The sequence below is a fragment of the Vanacampus margaritifer genome, unplaced genomic scaffold (assembly GCF_051991255.1).
Source record: "Vanacampus margaritifer isolate UIUO_Vmar unplaced genomic scaffold, RoL_Vmar_1.0 HiC_scaffold_63, whole genome shotgun sequence".
Classification (NCBI taxonomy): domain Eukaryota; kingdom Metazoa; phylum Chordata; class Actinopteri; order Syngnathiformes; family Syngnathidae; genus Vanacampus; species Vanacampus margaritifer.
Window position 1 is genome coordinate 1 of NW_027520773.1, and position 10,398 is coordinate 10,398.

General features: G+C 42.7%; 1 long non-coding RNA gene across 1 annotated transcript; it reads left to right on the top strand.

The window, feature by feature from the left end:
- Positions 1-11: 11 nt before the first annotated feature.
- Positions 12-10,158, top strand: LOC144040949 (uncharacterized). Its single transcript, XR_013289927.1, has 2 exons — positions 12-3,559; positions 3,625-10,158. It is a non-coding gene; the product is annotated as an uncharacterized LOC144040949 (long non-coding RNA).
- Positions 10,159-10,398: the final 240 nt, after the last annotated feature.

Genomic DNA, 10,398 nt, shown 5'->3' on the forward strand with positions numbered 1-10,398 from the left:
AGCTGGGGAAACATTATTGTTGTAACCAAGCGTTAGATGTGTGGGCATTGGTTTTACGTCCATACATATTTAAGTTGAGAGAAGTCGGCTCAAAAAGCATCTTTGTCTTGATCCCTGCCTGATGCGCGGGAGAGACAAACACTTTGTTTTTATGAGTAATAGATTCTTGGGTAATTAGATAACAAAGATCCTTGAATAAGTGTTGCCGATTAAAGCTGCGGGAGGATCGACTGCTTCATTTTCTAGGGACAAAGGACTCAACTTATAGGAAGTCAGATTGACATAAAACGGATTTAGTACGCCGTTTTAAGATTAATCGATAGGTCTATGAATAATTGGATATTGACATTTTTAGACAAGATATAAGAGATATAAGATGTATTGACTCAACTCGTGTAAGTCGGGCTGACTAAAGCATATTTGATACGACGTTTTAGATCAAGCCAATAGGTCTATTGAATATTCGTGACTAAAATTCAAAGACAAAGAAACTGTTGAAGCTGGGGTAGCGCAGTTGACATCCGGATATTTATGTGTTGATATGTCGTACAAAACGACATGTCTTGTCTGTCCGTTGTGTGTGTATGCCGTCTGATCGGTGAAGAAACTCTAACGTTACGGTAAAATCTTAAAGGGACCGCGACGAGAACAGTTGATTAATTCTGTTATAAGTGAGACGTCACTTCATTTAAATATTAATACAACTGAACTATGATAATCTACAATATAATATAATACAAATCAATAAGCTATAAAATACCTGAGTTAATAATTAAGACGAAACATGGACACTCTATTTGAACTCAAAACACAGTGGTTTGACCCGAATGGGATTCCGTTGAGTTTAGATGGGATGACGCTGGATAAACAAATTGGAAACGCATGCGCTGTGGCTATAGGGATTTTACCTACAAAGGCTAAACGAGAAACAAAAAAAGAACTTTGCGACTGGATACAAGACGGCTGTAGAAAAGGTTATTTTCCGCCATTACAATCTGCAGTGTGTCTAATCTCTTTGATGAAGAGCGTTGAACTTGCATGTGTGAAAAAACGTCACGAACTAGATGAGCTGGTGCAACACACATCTGTAATTTCTTCGAGTGGAAGAAAAGCCAGAAATGATCGAAAGCTTGTTGATAAAATAATGAGTAATGCTAGAATGTTAGCTTTAGGCAGTTCTGTGAAAACAGCTCGCATGGCTGTGTCACAGACGAATAATAACAAAGAGGCTGATTTGCATGCTAAGCAAGTAGCTTCACCGCTATGTGGCACGCTGGAAGATACGGTTACAAACTCGCCATATGCTGATCCTATACGAATGCTACGCGAGGTACAAGCGCCGATATTGACGGTGAACAGTGGAAATTTGGATGTGAATTGGACCGGTGAAAATCGTGAAACGACTGCCGAACGTCCCTCAATTTCGCAAGCGTCGCATGCATTGGCGGCGGGCGTAACAGCATCCGTAAATCTGTTAAGTGAAAAATTAAGTGTATTACTGAATATGAGAGGAGACGCACAAGAAAAAGTGGATGAAGCGGAAAAATTTGGAATAGAATTGGCTAGACATGCGGAAATACCACATAAGTTGCGCGAAGTATGGCGTACTTCTTTAAATCGCTTCGAGAGGGCGGCGAATGAAGAATTGTTACAAGACAGACGTGCAGAACAGGCTCAAAAAGACGATTACCATAAACGACATTGTATTACTATGATGGATCATAACAATCAAATTGAAGACCTTCAGAGGAAATTGGCTGAGCTGACAGTTGCTGTTGGAGGGAAAAGGGAAATAGATAACACTGACAGGCCCCAAGAAAGTGCTCCTGCTAAAGCAACTCGCTCGAATAAAAAAAATGGAGGTAACATACAAGCTCCAATGTGGAGAAAAGTAGATCCTGCTTCAGGGTCATCGGCTACGGTGTACAAGCCCTACGCTCCGTCTGATTTAAGTGTGCTTTTGCAAAAACTTCCTCCAATGCCGTCTGGAGGAGAAAATTGGCTTAGATCTGTGCAGAGAGAGGTCATAGGTCAAATTTTGACGGCGGGGGACATGCATTCACTTTTAACAAACGCATGCCCTTTATCTCAGCTGCACACGCTAATGGATGCTTCAGAAATGTCACTTTTGAGGGATGATGAAGCATTAACACGTGAAAATTATGAGAAACTATTTAAAATATTAGGTGAATTATTCCCGATCCCGGAGATTGTCATATCTGATTTGGTGTTCGCGCCAAAAGCTGATGAGGAAGCAGCTACCTTCATTGACCGTGCACTTGTTGAATATTCGTTAAAAACTGGACACCTGCCAACTGACTCTGTATTATATTCGCAAATTTTCAGAGCAGCTGTGCTGAAAGGGATTCCTAAGTCTGTTGTGCAGGCTTTGGACTCGAACCCAGATTTGCCCGGGGCAGACCATACAAGGTGGCTGTCTCATCTTAAACATCATTTGAGAAGACATGCAAAAGATATCGACTCAAAAGTTGAAAAACATAAGAGTACTGAATGTCAATTAGCAATTATACAATTACAATCTTTAAAGAAAAAAGAGGAGCCACTTTTAGCTCCGGCCTTCACTGAGATCTCATCACCTGATTCTGTGGGAGAGTGCGCTGTGTTCCGGTCGGGTCCTTCTGTGAGACAAGACCAATGCTTCAAATGTGGTTCAACTGGCCACTGGTCGAACCAATGCCGAAGGCAACCACGTGAAAATTGGAGCAGAGACCGTGTGCAACACAAAGGCCGAGGGAGCCCCTATCAAGATCAAGATGGTGGCCGCTACTATCAACAATACGGTCATGACCTCTATCAACGCCGTGGCCGCGGAAATGACTACCGTCAAAGGGGGCGGGGCTCACGTATGCGAGCAATGTCACAACAATATCTGCCTTTTCCTCCAAATCAGCATTATCTGCCTCCTGCCGGACGAGACCAGTACATGCCGCCTCCAGTCGAGCTGCAATACCCACCACCACCACCACCAGTGGAACAACATGGGTTCCTGGCGCCACCTGGAGGACAGTTTCCGCAATGACTGGACACTAAACTCACATGTACAGGTCTGGATGAACCGATGATTGACATTTCAGTATGTGGGACTACATTATCATTTATGGTAGATACTGGAGCTCGTCACTCTACCATTATGACACTGCCACCCGGATTATCCCTAACCACTGATGGCATTTCGCTGATTGGATTTAAAGGAGAAGAAGCTACTCTAAATTTAACAGCCCCAGCACATACACAATGCTTCACCCAAACATTCCTGCATGCATTTGTGTACGCACCGAACTGTCCCGTGAATCTTATGGGAAGGGATCTTCTCGTAAAAACTGCTCCATTAATCCAGTGTGGGTCGAAGGGACTTACGCTTCAATTCCCAGATGGACATACTCATCACTGCACGGGTACCTCCGCCTTCACCCAGTTTCCACTGGCACCTCAACAAGCCATGACGTGTGCCACTTCAGATGTCTACTGGGCAAAAGTTGACATTGAGTCCCCAGGGTGGAAAGATGCTGAAAAGTTTTGGACAAAATGGACTACTTGGGTTCGTAACTTGCACTCATACAATATGGTATCTGACTGCATCCATTGTACTCTTTTTTATGACAGATGTGGTGATGAGATATACAGTGAGGAGTTCCGTACGATTGTTGATGACGCCTGGGAGTTGCGAATAGGTCATCTGTTCGCAGGTGGGCCCGGTGTGGCTTTTTCTGTGAATTTAACTGAAGAGCAATCCCGATGGTACAAAATGGCGGAGCCAGCTGATGAATCCGTGCTGGCATGTCATCCTCATGTATCACTGATGGTGTCATCCCGGCACACAGCGAAAGACCTGGGTCCATTTGTCCTGGCTTGCACAAAAGCTACTGACTGGCAAAACACGATACACACAGATTTACTATATTCCAGATCTCTTGATGCTTATTGGATTAAATCTGATATGTTTGCTTCCATGTCAATTTTAGAACATCAGCTTTTGGATCGCTACCATGGGAGGGAATCTTCTAACAGCGATTTTGCTGACGACGTATTAAAAACCCTGCCCGCTGCACTGTGGTCTGAAGGCCCGACTGATGTGGGTTTGTGTACCGTTGCTCCGGTGACTTTCGAAATGAAGCCGGGCTCAGTTTGGGTGCCACAATACCGGATGACGGATGAAGGCCGACTTGGCATCTCAACAACAATTGAGGGTTTGATAAAAGCAGGAGTTCTCTGTAAAATTGAGAAGTCAAATTACAATACTCCCATTCTTCCAGTGGAAAAGAAAAGTACTGGAAAATTTCGTATGGTACATGATCTCAGAACTATTAATGCTAAAGTTTTGACACCTGCATTGCCAGTGCCAAATCCTCATTCTGCTCTGTTACAAATTACTCCATTGCACACGCATTTCACTTGCATTGACCTTGCAAATGCATTTTTTTGCATCCCTCTTCACACATCTATGCAAAAATATTTTGCATTTATGTGGAATAATGAGTGTTACTCATATACTCGACTGCCACAAGGGTTTGTGTTGTCTCCTGGTGTTTTCAATGCTTCCCTTCGACAGTTGCTGTCACCTCTCCGGCTACCTGCTGATGTTCTTTTGGTGCAATATGTGGATGACCTACTTTTAGCTGCACCGTCCGAGGAGACCTGCTTGCAAGCTACACGGCTCCTTTTAAGCCACCTGGCTTCAGTGGGCCTAAAATGCTCCAAGGACAAACTCCAAATTGCCCGAACTCAGGTTTCTTTCCTGGGACGACTTATATCAAAACAGGGGACAGGTATGTCTCCGTCACACAAGAATGACATCTTGCACCATCCCAAACCGACAAATGTGAAGCAAATGTTGGCATTTCTGGGTCTCTGTAATTATTCCAGACACCATATTTCAGATTTTGCTGAACTGACTCATTCTCTCAGACAATTGGTGAGGGAAAAAGGAATGAGAAACCTGTCACATGTTCTTAATTGGACTCAAGCTGCAGACAACTCTTTTGTTCTGCTGAAACAATTTTTATCATCAGCTACGGCTCTGATGATCCCTAATTATAAAAAGATGTTTTTTCTTGATGTGTCAGAGAAGCCTACAAGTGTGTCAGCTGTTCTGTTTCAAAAGGGGGAGAATGGTGAAAGGCATGTTTGCCTGTACGCCTCAACACCTCTTGGAAAATATGAACGGCGACACCCTCTTTGTGCAGCTTTTGCTTCCGCATTAGCTCGCTTGATCCAAAAAACATCTCACATTGTATTGCACCACCCGCTGACAATCCGCACGTCACACAGCACTGTGCAGTACGTAACTAGCCAAGCATTTACAATGACAGGTGGACGACAGAGAAAAATTGAATCAGTCCTGACACAACCTCACATTTTGTTTATACATGAGGGAATTAACATGGCAGAAGGCATGTTGGAGGGCCAATCCCACTGCTGTACTCAGCGAATTGTGGAAGAAAACACATTGAGAAATGACCTTTACGATGTCCCACTAGATAACCCAGATCTGACGTTATTTACGGACGGATGTTGTTTTAAGGGAGACAAAGGGCTCCAATCTGGTTTTGCTGTAACACAAATGACTGGAACAACTTATGACCTAAAAGTGGCAGATAGACTCACAGGGCCTCAGTCAGCTCAAAGAGCGGAGTTGGTAGCTGTGATAACTGCCTTGAAATTAGCAAAAGACAAGACTGTAAACATATACACTGATTCGGCTTATGTAATAGTAGTGATACACACGGCTATTAACGAATGGAAGAGAAATGACTACATGACTGCTTCAGGGATGCCTATTAAACACTATCAAGACATCCTTGAGTTAAAAGACGCCATACTACTACCTAAAGCCGTAGCAGTAATCAAATGTAAAGGACATTCGAAACGTGATGATTTTGTGTCAGTAGGAAATGATCATGCCGACAAAGCCGCAAAACGAGCCGCAGGCTACAGCTCAACACGACAACTGGTGGTGAGTGAAGGTGAATTGGAGGACGGACCAGAAATAACTTCAGAAACAATAAAACGGTGGCAGAAGAAGGCGAGTCCAGAAGAAAAGAGTGTGTGGCTGGAAAAAGGGGGTAAAAAAGATGAAGCAGGCATTTGGCGAAAAGAAGGTAAATATGTCCTATCCCAAAAACAATTAAAAAGTCTAATTTCCGAAGCCCATGGAATGTGCCATGTTGGTGTAGAAGAGGTAATGAGACGATTGGGCAACTGGTACCACCCTTATATGAGACAAGTGGTTAAACATGAACTGCGAAACTGCACTGTTTGTAATAAATTCAACAGTATGCCCACTTCGAAACCTTCTCCCGGCACTCACGATCCGGAAGTGACTGGTCCGGGACAAGTGATTTCTATGGACTTCACCGACATGATAAAGCCAGTGCAAGGGTACCGATACTTGTTGGTGATAGTGGATTCCTTTTCCGGCTGGCCGGAAGCATATCACTGTAAATCTGAAACAGCAAAGGAGGTGGTAAAACATTTGATTAATCATTACATACCATCACATGGGTTTCCCAGGAAAATCCGTTCTGACAACGGGACTCACTTTAAAAACATACATTTGCAGGAAGTAGAAAAAGCATTGGGGCTAAAACACGCATTTGGTTCTGTATACCATCCTCAATCGCAAGGACAGGTTGAACGAATGAACCGAAATATTAAAGAAAAATTGGCTAAAGCACTAGCCTCATCAAAATTGAACTGGCTCCAAGCACTTCCTGTTGCTCTGATGAATGTACGCATGTCAATGAATTCAGCTAAAGGCTGGACTCCATTTGAAGGTCACAAAAACAGACCTTTTCCGGCTCCTAATGTGCCGCTGGGAGAGTCACCCGTTGCAGGACCTCCAGTACTTAAAGAGATAGTATCTACGTTCTCTAAGTTAACAGATAAACAACTAGACGTTCCTTTAAAAATGAATAATTGTGAATATGTGTGGCTAAAAGTTATTAAAAGGAAATGGTGTTCCCCCAGATGGACCGGACCTCACAAGGTGACCGAGAGAACATCTCGTGCCGTGCGCTTGCATAACAAGGGAGACACCTGGTATCACCTCTCATCCACACGACCTGCTGGATCTGGACCAAAGCCTCCACCTTCAGGAGCCAGCCACCACCGGGAATCAACAGAGAAACCACTGCACCTGCCATCTGACGAATCAACAGAGAGACCAGCCAGCTGTTCCAGTGACCAGATGTGCCAGCCGAGAGGCCATTCAACTGCTTCCAGTGTCAGCTAACGAGCTGAGGAATTACTACATGAAGATTGAGTTTCGCTGAGGACGTCTTTCGAATGGAAACAGGAGGAATGTGTCCCTTTTTCCAGGGCATTCCACAAAGAATGAGTCACAACTTGGGAAGATAAAATCCCGGTGACCGATTTTTGCACCCCTGGCAGTTGGAGAGAGGCAGAAGGACCCTCTTCACAAAAAGGCTCTGTTCAACCTTCTGCTGATGCTGCTCAAGGAACCTGAGTGCACCATCCACACAAGAAAATAAAGAAAGTGACGACTGTTTAAAAAAAAAAAAAAAAAAAAAATCACAAGATGGCTACTTCGAAGAGACAATGCGTCTTCAATTGCGTCTGCATCACGACACTCTTTCTTATACTGACTGTTATGCCAATTTTGTGTTTTTGGGATCCCCTAACCACATCTGTAAACGCAACCACAAAAATTCGGGCTAAGCGAGACATGAACTCTCCACACATTCCCTGGGTTATATCCAAAACGTATGATGACTCAGTCACGGTGACAGTTGCCCCAAACACAAACACCTCTGTCAAAATTCCCATTACGTCATTAAAGGGATTTAGAGGATGGGAAGAGACAAGGGGAGGAATATGGGTGAAATATTGGTGGTATTTGACAGGAAATGTTGCGCAACTAGATTGGGGTACTTTTATAACCACCCAAAGTGGACAATATTGGCCACCGGGAAAAAGTAAGGAGGCTGTTTTCTTTTCTAAAAGGACAACACTGCGTAAAATGGGAGGTCAACTAGAATTAACCTTTTCCATTCCCGACGGGAATATACGACCAGCTAATGTAACTTTGTACAACACCTCCTGTTTTGGATTACTGTTATGGGCATGGTCCCACGGCGTTGACCCACGTTTTCCTATTCTAATCTGTGTAAATAAGACTATGAGTAAGCTAGACCAACCAAAAATGACTAAATACTCAATGGAGAATGGGGTAAAAGCTGTAAGTGTACCGATTGATGGTGTAATTGAATGGTTTAGGGTTACTACAGGAGTGTCCAAAAGCAGCAACAATTGGCTATTGCTAGCACACGAGGCAGCACACGCCTCTGGTAAGGAGTGTGTAGTATGTGTGGGACCACGACCTTTATTGAGAGTAATCCCGGCTAAAATCGAGGAACAATGTATAATGGAAATTATGAATAAAACTGCCCCAAATGCCAAATGCTCTCAATGGGATAAGATATATCCACTAGTGAATTTGCAGACAACTAAACCAATATTTTCAAAGGAAATTGCAGATGGTAATTTTTCATGTATTAAAATGACAGGTACCGGAGAACAATTGGGAGAACTAGATCACATTTCACACTGCACTACAATAATAAATGTGGGTCAAAAATTCAAGCCTCAATCAAGGGCTGACATTTGGTGGTGGTGTGGGCATAATCAGATATTTGACAAGTTGCCTTGGGATGGCAAAGGATATTGTGCTCTCATCACCCTTCTTCTGCCAGTACAACTTTTTCCCACCTCGGTTGATAACCTTTTACAAATGATTGACACTTGGGAACCACAATCTTCTCCTCCTTTCCATAGAATTAAACGATCTTCTTGGCAACAGGAAAATGTCCCCACCTACATTGATGCAATTGGAGTGCCGAGAGGTGTGCCAAATGAATACAAATTGACTAATCAAATAACTTCAGGATTTGAATCCCTAATTTGTTGGTGGTGTACCATTAACAAAAATGTAGACAGAATTAATTATGTGCATTACAATGTACAAAGACTAGGAAATTGGACTCAATCTGGATTTGAAGCTGTACATGGCCAATTGGCTGCCACATCTTTGATGGCTTTTCAGAACCGAATTGCACTTGATATGCTATTGGCAGAAAAAGGGGGAGTTTGCTCAATGTTCGCAGATCAATGTTGTACCTTCATTCCTAATAATACCGCACCGGATGGTACTTTAACTATTGCAATTAAGGGACTCCGGACACTTAATAGAAAGATGAATGAACACTCGGGTATAGACACTTCGCTATGGGATAATTGGATGACTGTATTTGGCCGCTACAAAACCTTAATTTCCACAATTTTGATATCAATTGCTGTATTTACGGCTCTAATAACAATATGCGGATGTTGTTGTATACCCTGTATTCGTTCCCTTTGCGAGAAAATTATTTCTGCCGCAAGTGAAAAACAGGACGTACGAAATAAGTCTTCTTACATGATGATGGAGGCTATTACTTCCTCAGCCCGGCCTGCTGCAACATCCGATGTAGATCCCGCTGGAATCTTTGTGTAAAATGTTTAAATATTTAGTTATTGGGCTTAGTGTTTACGTAAGCCCAAAAGGGGGACTGAAGGATATTATAACATTTTAATACCTATTTTCATATATCGATTATTGTTACTGATCATGAACATTTTAATTCTTCATTTTAAGTTTGTCAAAGTGTCTTGTGTCCTGAGCAGGGCACATGATGTTGACCTCGTATGTTCTGGGTTAAAGCTGGGACCATATTATTTAGTCTAGAAAAGTTCCTTCTCATCACTTTGTACGAAAACATATTTTCGCCCTTGATTTTGCTATACACTGATTGGTCCAGAATTTCTTGTTTTATTTTGTACACGTACATTGTGGTCTTGAACAGAACTTGCTTTGCTTTTCCATTAGTCACGGTCATTGGTGCTTTTGGGTCAAATGATAAAGTGAGATTTTGTTATGAAGAAGAATATGAAAAGTGCCTTGAAAATATACATATTTTGGCTAGAGACGAATGCAGCTGCGCTAAGAGTTCTGTTGTTTGACATGTCCTTCAACTGTATAACACATTTGCTCATTCATGAAGGGAGAGATATTCTGCTTGGAGACTGAATTGTAATAAAAGGCTGGCCCTTCGAAAGAAGGGTGTGCATTGTTGATCAAAACCTGTCGGAGTTTGATTCAATGGTGTAACAGGAGATCTCCTCTAAGAATTATCCTGCGCAGGAAACTCTGTTCATTTCTCATCTCACCAGTTGGTTTATTGGACACGCAAAAAGTTATGGATTAACTACACCCCTCAGTTGGTGATTTTAATATACCTTCTTCACCCGCCATTCATTTCAATTGGGCATTTCGACCATTCATTCCTATGGGGGAATCTCTGGGATTCGAACCCGCGCCTC